General features: G+C 54.4%; 1 long non-coding RNA gene across 1 annotated transcript; it reads right to left on the bottom strand.

The window, feature by feature from the left end:
* Positions 1–5,369: 5,369 nt before the first annotated feature.
* Positions 5,370–12,939, bottom strand: LOC123776059 (uncharacterized). Its single transcript, XR_006775261.2, has 4 exons — positions 12,662–12,939; positions 8,642–9,355; positions 6,293–6,470; positions 5,370–5,887 (listed from the first exon to the last, which is right to left on the bottom strand). It is a non-coding gene; the product is annotated as an uncharacterized LOC123776059 (long non-coding RNA).
* Positions 12,940–15,054: the final 2,115 nt, after the last annotated feature.

The following is a 15,054-nucleotide window of genomic DNA, read 5'->3' as shown; positions in this document are numbered from 1 at the left end:
TTCTCTGGCTGCCACCCCTGTGGCCTCCGGCTCCCTGACTCGAACACTTACAGGCGCAGAGTGAGAGTGGTCACCTCTTAGCTGTTCCTGGAGGGGGGGGCACGGGCCCTCCCCACACCTCAGCCCCGGGGTTGGGAGCGCTTTGCCACCCAGGCCTGCCCCTGTCAGGCGCGAGAGGCAGAAGCTGCTACGGCAGAAGTTTTGGTCTGTGGAAAGGAGAGAACACCGGTGCAGCTGAGGGAGGAGGAAAGAGGAGACTGCATCCCGGCGTCGTGGGTGCCGGGACCCGCAGCTGCACAAAGGGCCTCAGGGCCTCAGCTCTGAGCCACAGCTGTGCCCGCCCCAAGGAGGCAGGAGAGACCCCTCGCCTTGGTTTTCCATGCGGTAGAAATGGGCAACTGAGGAGACACATGAACAGCAACCAGACCTCCTTTATGCCTACCATGCCCCCCGAGAAAGTCAGGGTCCCGGGTTCAGGTCTACTTGGTCGTGAGCTGTCTTTGGGGGGCTTCTCTGTCTTGTGGATAGAGACGGCACGGTGAGGTGCCGGGGGTTTGAGATGCCACAAGGTAAACGCAGACCGTCCTCCCGAGGTCAGCTTTACCAGATTACGGGGGAAAAACAACCGTGTTTCTGTCAAAATAGCCGTGTGTGTGTTATGAAGCAGGACGCATCCTTCACATTAATTTTTAAGGAAACACAACATTTCAAACAAAGCTCATACTTGGAGCCCCTTTAAGCTCCGCCTCTCAGATGCTCATTCTCTACTCCCTTCAGACAAATACTCCAGCCTCTGCGCCTCAGTTTCTTCCTCTGAGAAGTGGGCTACCAGTACTCCCATACTCGACAGGGAGTTCGTCAGGGTGAATGGCGGTGGGGATATGACGAAGAGCTGGACAGAAGCAGGCGTTTCCTCCCTCTAGGCCGGCAGCTTTCAGGCTCCAAGTGCTGCTGTCCCAGGAGAAAACTCTCATTTAATGGTTCTCTGGGCTTCCCCCAGCCGAGCTGGGTGTGACAACCTCTGTCTCCTGGCCATGTGCCTGGTCACCCAGATCTCAATGACCTGCAGACTTCCTGCCTCAGCCCTCTCCATCATGGGGACAGCCTGGTGCAGGACACAGGGATTTGGGCAGCGCTGGGCAGCCTCCAATACCCATCCCTAACCCCTTCCTCAGTCGCTGACCCTGGAGAAGCTGGAGGGAGAGGGGCTTGGGGGAGGGGACGGGGTATTCCTTCTTCCTGAGGCTCAGAGTACCAGGAGCATCTCCAGGGCTATCTCTAGGAAGGAGGTTGTGAAATGCCAAGCCATGGGCTGAATCTGGACCCCACCTATGTTAGTGTGGCCCCCAGCATACTTTAAAACTTGGAAAGCCCACCTAAAAAGCTGAATTTATTTCTCTTGAAAAGCTCAGGCCTGACCAGTTTGGCCCATAAGCCACTCATGGGCCAGAGTAAGCAGTCATGGCCACAATAGGCAGACTTTGCCATGGTCCCCACCGCCCTTAATGCCTCACCCCAGGCCCAAATGTCCACATCTTCCATTCTCATCCGCTGCCAGCAGCTGTGGACAGGACAGTGTGTCTCTGATGGCATCTCCGTGAGGAGAGATGTTTGGTCAGCTGGAGCGCGAGACCCACCCCCGGAGAGTGCTTTTCATTTAAAACTGGAGAATTTTTGACTCTCTGGAGTGGCTAGCGAGAGCAAGGTGGCAGGGGAAGGTTCCAAGTCCTCCTCTTCCTGTCCCCAAGGGTCACTACCAGCCCCACATGCTGCCCTGAGCATTGCAGGAGTCTGGGGCAGGGGGGTGCAGGTGTAGATCCCTGAGGAAGGTACAGTTCTGCTGGGGCTACCGGAAAGGAAGCCAAATGGTCACCATTTTCCATTAGTTGAATTCCTGGCTTTAGTGACCAGTCTCATGCACTGCCTGCGGTGGGTGGGGGTGTCAGTCCTGAGGCATGCATGCATGAATTTCTCCCAGAACAGCTTCCCTGAAGGGAGTGGACCTCCGGGTCAGGCTGGGCGTCCCCACTTCCCCAATCTCTCAGGTGGAGGGCGACCACAGGGCTAAGGTCAGGGCCAACTTTGTCATTCATTCATTCATTCAACTCATACTTGTTGAGTGCCCACTCAGGGCCAGCACATGCGTGAGGCACTACTTCCGACTGTGTGATCTTGGGCAAGTCACTCTCTCTGCACCCACTGCTCCTGGGTGTAAAGTCAGGGCATTGCAGCCTCCGCCTCCAGCGTTCTTAGCCAGAGGAAATGACGTGATGCTGTCCTGGCATACAGCTGGTACACAGTAAGCGCTCAATAAATGTTCCCCACGTCCGCGGTACTCTTACTACTGAGGCCCGTCAGCTCCCTGCCCTCTGCGGAGTCTCGCTGCCTCTGGCCTCTCCCCTCTGCCTCCCTGCTCTCCTCCCGCACCCGAGGCCGGACCCCAAAGTCGGCCCGCCAGGTGCACAGAGGCCCCATTCTCTGGACGCGCGGCCCCTCGCCCCTCGGGGGGACCCTGCCCGCTGACCCTGCGACCCCGCGTTCGTGCGGGCAAAGAGGGGCCTTTTGTTCCCGGGCCGGCCGCCCGGGCCGCGGGGCTCCCGCCCTAATCCGGCTAATTACCGTCCACATGGCCGCGGCGCGCGCTCGCCCACCGCTTTCCCACGGCCGCGAAGAAAGCCCCTCAGTGCGGCTCCAGAACAGAGGGCGATTCAGCCGACGGCCCGCGCCCCGCCGCCGCCCCCTCGCTGCGGCGTCTTCCTCTCGTCCTGTCCCCTGGCTCTCTCCGCCTGTCGTCAGGGCCTGGCTCCCGGACTGTGTCTCTCTGGTCCTTTCTCCGGCTCCCCCTCCGTCTTCTCTCTGTCTCCCCTTCTGCGCTCCTCTGCCTGTCCCCTCGGAGGACTTCTGGCTGTCTCTCTGCTCCCTGTATCTCCCCCATTCCAGGGTTCAACATGCCGGCTCACCTTGGGTCCATTCAGGGTGACAGGGTGCCTTAAGGCCTTCCCTTCTCTCTTTCCTGGGGACCCTGCGGTCCTGGCCCTTTTAAGGGTAAGGGGACCAAGGATGCTCTGGGCCCAAGCCATGACTCTTGCATGGTTTGGGGGGGGGGAGTTCTGGGCTCTTTCTGGTGCAAGGCAGCTCCAAGACAGTGAGAAGCTAGGGACATGTCCAGAGCTGGGCCAGGGAAGGTGTGGTGGGGCTGCTACAGCAGCCTGTGAGGAGGGGGTGCTGAGTGGACCCAGGGTGCCCAGCTCATGGTGTCCTGTGGCCAGGCCACAAAGACAGAGCAACTCTGAAGCAGTCCCAGCCTTGGGGACAGCCACCAGCCCCAGTGGGGTTGGCCACGGAGAGGGTCTAGGTTGTCCTGGGCATGCACCTGGACCAGCCAGTCTGGACAAGGGCTCTTCTAGAATTTATTGGGAGTACATGTCCAGAGCGTTCTGGGCAGGCCACAGAATGAGTCTTTTTGGCCACTTTAAGGCCCAAGAAATTCATTCATTCGTTCATTCGACAAACATTTACTGAGTGCTTACTACGGGCCAGAAACTGTTCTAGACCATGAGGGAGAAAGCCATGAATAAAATAAAGATCTTGTGCTCCATGCTGTTGGGGGAGGCTGCGGGTAAACAAATAAGGGAAACAGATAGCTGTCAGATGGTAGGAAGGGCTATGGAAAAATGCTAAACCGGGAAGGTGTGTTGGGAGCTGGGAGAGGAGGGGAGCAGAGCAGGCCTCCCTGAGTTGGTAACACTTGAGCAGAGACTTGAAGTGAGGTCAGAGCGCTTTCACTCCAAGGGGGTGACAGGGCTTGCTGACAAGTTCCTGCCATAGATGCCAGGGGACTCTCCCTGGTGCCTTCAGGCCCCCATCACTGGGAGATGCTAAGACCCACTGTCACCTGCTGGAGGTACCCAGGTCACCAGGCGACGGTGGCTGGGAAGGGGCTGTCTGGAGGATGTATGCTACAGAAAAGTTACTACTGTCCCTCATTCTCTTGCCTTTTCCTCACCGCTGTTAGGGATTTCTTAACAATGGTGACCTTTGAACGAACAGATCTCAAATAAACCACACCGCCTTGTAGGAGGGATCCTGGCCAGGGCCGGTGGTCTGTGTTGAAGGGAAAAGGAGGGCCCTCCTGTCTGCAGAGAAACCAAGGTCTTCTTGACACCCAGGTAATTGAGGAAAAAGGATTAGTGAGTTTTGTGAGCTCATAAATCACAGGACAACAGAGTGTTGTGGGTATTCAGATCACGGGGATAAGAAAAAAGAAAAGGAAAATGCCCCCAGTGGGCTCCGGTTGGTCTCAACCAAAGCAGGAGAACCTGGGGAGTAGACTCAGGACAGATGGACATACTGTAGGACCCACAGTTGTTCACAGCTGGGAACTAGGGCCCTGAGGGAGTCTGGAGCCCCAGCGAGAACGTGCTTTTGTGAGTGTGTGTGCGAAGTATGGTGCGTGCGGTGTGTGTGTCATCTGCCTGGAGGGAGGAGGCCTGTGTGACCTTTCTCAGCCTCTCCCACCTGCTCACCCCCCCACCTGAATTGCCCATGCTGGTAGAGCCTGGTCCTGGCTGAACTCTCACTGACTCGGCTTCTGGGGGTGGGGGCAACGGTTGGTGGATGGTGAACAACCCCTCATTCCGCCAAACCGAAGTGGGGCTGGCCAGGTTTAGGGACCCAGGTACTCTCTACCCTGGACCTCCTTCCCTCGGGCCATGTTGCTGTGGACTTTGGAAGGAGACAAGTGCCACAGTCTTGTTCAGGATCAAGTGTAGGAAACCCCAGCGGAGTCTGGGAGCCAGGAGTTTTCTTCATAACCTGACCCTCACTAACTGGGAGACTGTGAGTGCACCATTGGAGCTCTCTGGGCCTCAGCTTCCTCACTTGGAAAGCAGGGATAATAATCACCACTCCTTGTAGGGTTACAGTAAAGATAAAATGAAGTAAGGACGTCAATACGCTGTGTCAGCTCGCACCTTCCAGGCTTTTCAGATCAATATCTTTTCGTGTTGACCCATTACCCACACATCTGATTGAACCAAAAGTTTATACTTCCCTTATTTTGTTGAATGCATCGACCTATTCTATCTTACATTCTTTCATTCTGTTTTTGTAAGTCGGAGCACCTGGGTGGCTCAGCCGGTTAAGCATCCAACGCTTGGTTCCGGCTCAGGTCCTTAACTCAGGGTCGTGAGACTGAACCCTGTGTCGGGCTCCATGCTGGGCGTGGAGCCTGCCTAAGCGTCTCTCTCTCCCACTCCCTTTGCCCCTCCCTGCCCCCCCACATTCTCTCTCTCTCAAAAAAAAAAAAAAAAGAGAGAGAGAGAGATTTATTTTTAAAAATTAAAAAAAAATAGGTTGTTAAGTCATGACCCATTGGGTCTCAAACTACAGTTTGAAAAACACCACCATAAGTCACGGAATGGAATACAAAAGCATTTGTGGTTTCACATATATTGGAAATGGACAAGTAAGCAAATGGATGGTGGGTGGTAGGAGCCGCGTCTCTCACCGAAGGAGTGGGTAGCAGGTTACAGACAAGCAGAGGGAGAAGGCTAGAATGACCCTCGTGATAATGAATCGGAGTTGGGGACATTAGTGTAAACTCAGGTTCCCCTTAGTATAGACACAGGTGGTTGCACATAGAAGTATTTATAGATTTGCGTATATTTGACAGTTCGATGGACACACAGGTTAGCAGGCGCACGTGTATTTCCTTGTTCTATCAGCTGGGAGGGCCTGGAAGCAAGGACACCCCAGGAGCAACAAGCACTCTTCGTGCCCAGATCTTGGTTTCTGATACCATTCTCCGATGAATGAACCAGGGCTCCTTGCAGAGGTGGCTGATTCCAGGATGGGGGCAGGACATACACAAGACAACCTGGAGCACCTTTAAGGTAAAAAAAAAAAGATCGAGTAAGTCAAAGGGACTTGGGAGCCAATTGAAAGAGCTCCAGTGACCAAAGCTGGGACAATTTGAACAACGAAATCAATACGTAGTATCTGATTATTACCCAAAGTATAAAATAAATATTCACGAGCAGATGTTAAATATGTAAATGAGGGAGACGAGACAAAATTCAGGTGTAGAGGAATTCCAAGTGCTTGATGAGACACTTTGTCCTCAAGGAAGAGCATAGCGCCCCGCTCCTTAAACAGGGACTAGGCATGACTTCCTTCCAAACAGTGCGGTCTGGAAACACCGCCTCAGCCAGGTGACCATGGCAGGCACGGCCTGGTAAGTAATATTGGTAGAACGTACTCTGGGTATAACGGGATGAAAATGGCACTTTACCTCTGTGGTCCTCCTTCCCAGACCTGTAACTCCAGTCTAATGTGGGACGGGACAAGCCCGAGCATCCTGCATCCGATATCGGACGGGCATCCTACAAAGTGCCTGACAAGTACGTTCAAAACTGTCCCGATGGTCAAAAGGAAGGCAAGTCTGAGGACCTGTCACAGCCAGGAGGAGCCTAGGGAGACAGAACATCTAAATATAATGTGGTGTCCCAGAGAAGAAAAAGGATATTAAGGGGAAAAAAACCACTAAGGAAATCTGAAGAAAGTATGGACTTAGACTTTAACAGTAACATCGGCAATGTTGTAAGGCTAATAATAACGTATCAGTATGGGGTTCTTCCTCGTGACACATGTCCCTCCCCAACCTAAGATGATAGTAATAGGGGAAGTTGGGTGTGGAGAATAGGGGAACTCGGTATTATCGTCACACTTTTTCTGCATCTAAAAGTATTCTAAAATAAAAATTGTATTTAAAAAAATTGAAGGCCTTGTGCTGGTAACTATTCCCAGCTTATGGCAGAGACAGGTGGAACTGAGAGAATGCCTCTGGGGAAGTTTCTAGGAAGTACAGGGAGGATTTCGGGAACTGGCCAGGGTTGAGAAACAGCTTGGGAGGCAGGGCCAGGAGGAAGGTCTGTACACGTCCCAGCCTGAGAAGAGGCACCAGAAGGAGAGGATGCCTTGGGATGGGGTGTTTTGGAGGCCTGCCCTGATCTGGCAGGCCTTCTGGAGGAGGTGAGTGGGTGAGGAGTGATAGCCTGGCCCCTTGCCCTCCCACCACTTCCTAGCTGAACTCATCATACTTCTGAAGCCAGCCCTGTTCCTCATCTGGGGGCATGCCTACCTGAGGAGCTAAGAGTTCAGCTCTGGAATCAGAGAAGCTCTGACACTATGCAGCTGTGTGACCTTGGATAAGGCAACACCCTCTCTGAGCCTTAGAGTGCTCATCTATAATGAGCGGTGAGAAAATGTGTGTCCAAGGTTGTCACAGAGGTAGGTTGAGATATGCCCAGGAGGGCCAAGAGCTGGTGCACCCTGGAGACTTCACTGGTCCATGTGTGATGGTTCATTCCCCTTCCCTCTGATCTGCCCTGAGCAAGAGCTAACAGTCGGCAGCTCTTTCATTCCTAGGATCCAGTCCTTCCTGCGGATGCCAGGCCCGAAGTGGCAGTTTTAAAACAAGATCCCCAAGTTCTGACACTCCTTCCATTTGGAGGTGAGGTTTATATCCCCTCCTCTTGAACCTGGGATGGATGGATGGTTGCTTCAGCCAACAGACCATGGTGGAAGCGAGGCCATGACAGTTTCTGGGTCTAGGCTTTAAGAAACTGGGGCACCTGGGTGGCTGAGTCGGTTAAGCATCTGTCTTCGGCTCAGGTCATGATCTTGGGGTCCTGGGATAGAGCCCTACATTGGGCTTCTTGCTCAGCAGGGAGCCTGCTTCTCCCTCTGCCAGCCACTCCCCCAGCTTGTGTGCTTTCTCTCTTGCTCTCACTCTCTCTGACAAATAAATAAATAAAATCTTTAAATAAAAGAAAGAAAGAAGGAAAGAAAGAAACTGTCAGTTTCCGCTTCCAGTCTCCTGCAACTCTCACTCTTGGAATGCAGCCACCGTGCTGTGAGGAAGCCTGGGCGGCCGTGGAGGGGCCCGTGTGGAGAGGAACACGGCCCCCGGCTCTCCGTCTGGCTGACCTCCCAGGCACAGCCAGCTCTCACTTGCTAACCATGTGAGTCATCGTGCCAGGGGGTCCTTCTGGCCCCCGATGAGCTGCCCCAGCGTCCATCCGGTAGAGCAGCACCTGACCCTTTCCCACCACGCCCTGCCCAGACTGTAGACTCGTGGGCTAGAGAGATGGCTGGGCATGTTTTAAGCCTCTAGCTTTTGGAGTTGCACAGCCATAGTAACCTCAATCTCCAGTAACTGGACCTTCGTCCCTGAGAGTGAGGTGTGGTGTGGTGGTCTGGCACATGGACTCTGGAACCAGACTGCCTGGGTTCGAATCCTGACTCTACCACACACCAGTTGTATGACTCTAGGAGAGTTACCTACTCTCTGTGCCTCAGTTACTTCATCTGTAAAATGGGGGTAAGAACAGTAGATGTTGAAAAGATTAAATAAGCATAAAGCACAAAGAGAAGCACCTGGCACAATTATTCTGCCAACCCGAGATGCCAGACCTCCTCCCCACTTTGGAGGGTTATTGTCTAAGGTCATTCCTGCCTGGCCACTTGGGTCCCAGCCGACTTCCCACGTGCCGCCAGCCTGCTTCCCTGGACAATGAGTTGTTGCTCTCTCTATGCCGTGCTCACTCTAATGGCGTTCTGATTCTGATTGCCTGCTTACCTCCTTTTGGCTGGGCTGTTGAGGGAGTAAGAAAGAGCCGACAGGTGCATATAGAGCCCCCCACAATGGGGGGGTGTACTGAAGGGGAGAGTCTTCAGTTCATAAGCTTCACTGGGAAACAGAAGCTTATCATCCACGCATCTCGCAGGAAGACATTGATTTGGTGCTGAAATAAGAGTCCAGGGAGAATGGGATACCACGTGAGCGCATCCTGCCGCGGCCAAGCCAGTTTTCACCAAGTCTTTCCCCGGAACTGCCTGATGGCAGGCGGCAGACTCCGGAGGAAGCTAGTGTTGCGTCTTAATTAGATTTAGCCAGAGAAAAGTGAACACGACACTTTCACTTGTCTTCGTGCGAGCTCTGAGGACTCAGAAATGCTTTGCGTCCGGGTGGCGCCCCAGGACTCACGTGACACTAGCTCCAGGAGCTCCCTGGGGGGCAGGAATGCAGGGGCTTCTTCGTTAGAGCCCTTCAAACCAGGTGGGCACTGAGGGAGGGTTTGGCATTGCAGGGGAATTTCTTTGAAATTCCCGTGAAAGGGAGGCACTCTTGCCCCAGCCTTAGGAGCAGGGAGCAGGGATTTGATGGGGCTCCAGGAAAGCAGCCTGAATTCTGGAACTTGCTGGTCCTAAAGCCCTACTCAAGGATGATCATGCAGCCTCCAGCACCTCTCCCGCTGAGCCTTCCCTGGTGTCTTCAGTTCCACCATCGTGCCTGGAAGAATGAGCCACTTCTTAATGCCCGGAGAGTAATGCTGACGATGTCGACCTGCAGGAATAGAATCTGGAAGCCAGAGCCCTCCCTCCATGTTCTCAGGGGAGACAGAGCACAGGGAGGGTTGAGAGTCTGCACCAGAGAGAGAGGATCTGGGTGCATGGGGGGCCACCGAGCACCCCTGCTGGGAGGATGGGTTCTGCCAGCTCTGCACTATGAAGGGCTGGACAGGAAGCAAGAGGCTCCTGGTTTCCAGCAGGACTGGGGTCTGACTGCAAGGAGAGGCAGAAGCCCAGCTGGGAGAGGTGGCTGTGGGAAGCAGTCTGCCAGAGCCCTACCTGAGACCATCCCCCCCCCCGCCCTCGCCAGGAGGAGTTGCCAAGAGTCCTGGTTCTGGAGGCGACCAGGGTGCGTTGAGTGGGGGCGATGTGTGGGAGAGCCCTGAGACTGAGTGGGCACTCTGCCACTGACCGTGGTGATGACATCAGGCAAATTCCTTAGCTTCTCGGAGTCCCATTTATAAAACAAGGACAATGTCGCACTCCAATGCACACTCACACCGCCGCCACCACCACCCCCGTTTCCAGAGCAAAGGTTATTTTTGCTTGGAAAGTTCTTTGCTATGTCAATGTGTCCTGTGAGTCACCACAAGGAGCTAGAATAGTAGACATTCCGCAAATCTAATTGATCAGAGCCCTTGCTGGAGAGAGGAGTCTTTCTCAGAGCTAATGATCAATTCAGCAGTCCTTGACCCAGGCTGGGGGTCCAGTCGGATGCTCCCTGCAAGGCTCGGGGAGCAATGTTGCAGCACTGAACAGAGGTGCAGGCTTCTGCATCCCGGGACCCTCGTGGCCCTTAGCCTCCCAGGCCTTCTGGGTACCCCCGTGACCATGGTGGCCAGGCAACCACCGTGTGCTCCCCAGCCCTGAATCCTGCAGCCCTGCCAGCCTGGCGTGGCCCGGGTCCCCCTCACAGGTCTGGTGTGCAGCTGGCTGGAGGCCCAGAATCTGTCAGCAGCTTCATTGACATGCTGCCCCAGCTCTGCCCTAGTTCAGGATTTCTGAGCCTTAAAGCACATACTCTGGCCTTTTCCTGCTTTCTCTCTCACCCTGGAAACAAGTCTCTGTCCCTGGGAGCCCAGAGATGATGGTGGGCTTGTGCCCTGGGGGCTCGCCTCCCGGTGCTGGTTGGTTGAGGTAGGGAGAAGCCCTGCAGAACCAAAGCACGAGGGGTGGGAGCCCGGCAGACCCACCCTGACCGAGGCGCTGTTTCTGAAATGCACTGCCTTGGAGGGGGGATTTTTTGTGGTTTGTCTCTCTGGTGAGGGTGCTTTTAAAAATTTGCACCAAAGTGTCAGATGTGTAAGTGGTGGCCTGGTTTGAGTACTGCCTTCTAACAACTTGTGGGGTTCAGCCCCATGACCCTGGCCCAGCCCCACCCCAAGATGAGGAGAGGAAGCAGCAACTTGTCCTCTCAGACCCCGCGCCAGCGCAGTGCCCCTCGCCAAGCCCAGGAGGGGAGGACAGAGTGGGTGACTGTGTGGAACATCTCTCAGCTTCCCCAGGCATTTCCCGAGCCCAGAATTCCTGTCACACCCCCCAGTGAGCGACGCGTTGGTGGGCATGACCAGGTGAGGGCCAGCAACCATGCTTAGTTTCCTTGCCTTTGAGACGCCATGATATTCTTCTCTTTCCTGAAATACCCACTTAGGCACAGTCAGCATGAAATTCAGGGGGAGGTGCAGGCCTGTGACCCCCCGTTCAAGGCCCCTGCTCTAGAAGTAGGGTGTTGGCTTGGGTCTGGCCCCGGCTCTACTGCTCTTTCGTGACCTCTTCCCTGGGCCTCCATGAACTCACGTGGAGACCAGGATCTTGCGCTTCCCAGATGGGACTGGAGGACAATTCACTGTGGTGAGTCTGTGGCTGGCACCTAGCTGGCTGCCTGGGGGCTTCCCACCGGAAGGGGGTAGGTGTGTGGCTGCTGCGGGGGTCCCACCCAGATCCCTTTCCCCAGGGGGGCTGGGAGGCTTGGCTGCTAAGGCCCAGTGCTGCCCAGCCACCCGGGGTAGCCCTCCCTGACATTGGGTCCCCGGGTCCTGCCTACAGCCAGGGACTGACCCAGGACGGCACAGGCCAGGCTAATGCTGCTGTGCACGTCCCACTGCAGAGCTCCCCTGGGATTCCTGGGATCCAGCAGGAGCCAGAGGCCACATCCTTGCTTTGGTTCCACCCCCTCCCCATCCTGCTTCCCCCTCACTGCCCTGCTCCTGAGAGCACTCCCCATTAACCCTTCCCACAGGGGGGTCCATTGCAGGCTCTGCTTGCAGGAACCTGACTAGAGACGCAGGCCTGGCCTGCAACAACTCCGAGGGCACCCGGTGCTGAAGTGTGGGTCGATGGGGTGGGAGCGAAGCTGGTCAAGCAGAGTCGTCCTTGGCCGCAGGAGCTCAGAGCAGACAGTGGGAAGCTCATGGGCCTGAGCTGGGGGCTCCAGTCTGGCCAGGGAGGCAGGCCATGGTTGGAGCTGCTCGGCCTGCCTTCTCTCTTCCCTTGGCCCCCACCCTGAGCGCAGCCTCTCGGAGTCCCATATGGTTAGTCCTGTCTTATAGAAGTGGCAACCGAGACCAGATAGTCACCTCTTCCCTAGGCCTTCGTCTTCAGGGAAGCTGGGGCCTCTGCCAGCTCCAGAGCCTGTGTCCAGCTCCCTGTCCCCTGCAGTCGCTCAGTCTCTGCCCTGGGGGTTGGCACAGGCCGGACCCTTGGCAGGAAAGAACTTGGGGGAAATTGAGAACTGGGTCTCCCCCTGGCGTGGGGAAAGGGCTTGACTGTGTGGGAATGGCTGGAACAGCTGGCCTGACCCGTGCAGCTGGCAGCTGAATTGTGAAGCTGGGGAAGTGGGCTTCCTGCAACCTTCCTTCCCCTTCCCTGCTGGGAGGAAGGGGTCTCATCCCCTCCTTTCCTTGTGCCGACTGCCACTCCCTGGGTGGATGGGCAGGTGGGGCAGAACTGAACACAAAGGCAGGGGGACAATGGGGGCAGTTCAGGCCCTGACACTGGCCAAGCTGGGGACTTCTTGGGGCTCCCCCCGATACGGGGGGAAACCCTGCCTGATCTCAAAGAAGACGGAGGGCCTGGACACTTGGGCCATTCTCACTTCCTCCCCCAAGTCCCTGCACACACCCCTGCCTACCTCCACATGGAGACACCCCCTGGGGCATTTGGGGAAGGGAAATCTGGAGGTTCAGAGAGAAGCCAGCGCCCAGCTGAAGGGCTGAGGAGGAGGGGGAGTGCCAGGTGCTGCACTCACCCACTGAAGCTCCATGTTGGACAAGGCTTCGTCAGTGCTCCTGGGCCAGTGGCAGCTGGTCACCTACTTCTGGTGCTCAGCCTGGGGGGGAGGGGCCGTCACCAGCACCAGCAGACACAGTGGCCCCAACGGCGGCTCCGATAAGCCTGGGCTCAGCTGGCGTCCGATAAGCCTGGGCTCAGCTGGCGGAAGGAGGCTGGTGGCCCCGTGGCCCCGTGGCCCCGGCGGCCTAGCCCTGAGAGCTGTGGCCATTGTGCTTCCAGCGTGTTTACCCCAAACCTTCCTTCCTCTCACTGCCCGGAGGCCGGAAAACCTTGGCTCTCTGGGCTCCCGGGAGGGGGTGGTGGCGTGCATTTGAACAGGGAGTGACTTCTAGTTTGTGAAAGCCTCAAAGCCACGGGCACAGGAGGTCAGAGGGAGGGGAAGCTGGTGCAACTCTTCTGGGGAGAGCTTAGCCATGTGGCTCTCCAACCTTGAAGATGTCCATGCTTCCGACTCAGCAATCCACTGCTGCAAAGACAGCCTCAGAAATAATGGAAAGTTCACACGAGGCGTGTGCCTAAGGACACTTCTCTCAGCCTTGCTTACAACGGATACCAGCCAATGGGAGATGGTACATTCACACAGCAGAGAGCCTGGCAGCTACTTGCACCTCGATGGAATGATCAGCAAGGCTGCCATCAACATTCTGGGACATGTCTTTTGGCAGACATAAGCCACCTTTCTCTTGGATATATACCCAGGATGGGATGCTGGCTCAGAGGATATGTGTATGTACCACCTGAGTTGATGTGGCTGAACAGGGAAGGTTCTAACATGTTTTACCTCCACCACCAGTGCCTGGGAGCCCTGCTTGTCCCGCCCACAACCTTCACCAACACTTAGTATTGTCAGCCTGTCTCGTTTGGGCTTTTCTAATGAATATGGAAAGGTGTTGCTTTGGGGTTTTAATCTGCATTTCTAAATATATGTCAACAGAAAAATGGGTAACAAAGGGTGGTATGCTTATAAGGTAGAAATATACACAGCAATTAAAAAGAATGAACTACAACTACACGGGTGAAGCTCAAAAAAAACATTATGTTGAGTGAAAAAGGCCAAATTAAAAAAAAAATACATGCTGTGTGAGTCCATTTATTTTTTGTTTTAAGATTTTATTTATTTATTTGAGAGAGAGAGCACAAGCAGGGGGAACGGCAGGCAGAGGGAGAAGCAGGCCCTGAGCTGAGCAGGGAGCCCAATGTAGGACTTGATCCCGGGACCCTGGGACTCCAGGATCATGACCTGAGCTGAATGCAGACCCCCAACAGACTGAGCCACCCGGGCGCCCCTGTATGATTCCATTTAGATGAAATTCCAAAACAGCCAAAATGAATCTAGGGTGATAGTGATCAGAACAGTTGCCTATGGTGGGGGTGGTATTGACTGGGACAGAGATGAGGGAACATTCTGGAGTGCTGGAAATTTCAATACCTTGACCTAGGTAGTGGTTAAATATGTGTCTACACATGTAAAATTTTATCAAGCTTAGTATCTTTGCATTTTGTTGTATCTAACATATACTGAAAATTAAAACAAAATATTTACCAAAAAAAAAAAGAAAGAAAATAACAGATCTGTATCATTCTGGAATTACATTTAAAATATATTAAGTGTAAAAGGCAAGGTTGCAAAATTCTATGGACCTTTAGGCCTTCCCTCCTATACTTTTCTTTGGAGAAAGTCTAGTGAATCTCATTTTAAGCTAGCGTAAAATGAGGGGGTTATACAGAATAATGGTCTTTGAAAAGGATTCAAAGTACATAGGAGCCATTGTATAGAGATAAGAAATAACTCAATTGTACATTGATGAGGAAACCATATATTATAGCTTCCAGCACCGTATTTTGAAGGGCTGAAGAAACACGCTGTGTCCAGAGGGCCATGATAAGGCAGAAAAATCTGTAAATTATATGAAATGGAAACCTTGGGGTATTTCCTTCCATCCCTCCCTCCCTCCTTCCCTCCCCTCCCTCCCTCCCTCCCTTCCTTCCTTCCTTCCTTCCTCCCTTCCTCTCTTCCTCCCTTCCTTCCTTCCTCCCTTCCTCCCTTCCTCCCTTCCTCCCTCCTTCCCTCCCCTCCCTCCCTCCCTCCCCTTCCTTCCTTCCTTCCTTCCTTCCTTCCTTCCTTCCTTCCTTCCTTCCTTCCTTCCTTCTCCTCCTCCTCTTCCTCATCCTCCAGGCACTTCTATCAGGGAAACTTGTTTCTTGCTCTCTTTTCTGTGGATGAGATTCTTGGCAGGAAGAAGAAAGATATGATTTAAACTCAGTTTGGGGTCCTGGTCCTGACGCTGCCACTTCGTGGAAGGGTGACCTTGGGACAACCACTTGTCCACTCTGAGCCATAGATTGATC

This window comes from Ursus americanus, chromosome 7, assembly GCF_024610735.1.
Source record: "Ursus americanus isolate L20-20 chromosome 7, mUrsAme1.1.p, whole genome shotgun sequence".
NCBI lineage: Eukaryota > Metazoa > Chordata > Mammalia > Carnivora > Ursidae > Ursus > Ursus americanus.
Note: the sequence above shows the minus strand (reverse complement) of the source record. Positions and strands in the feature narration are given on the sequence as shown.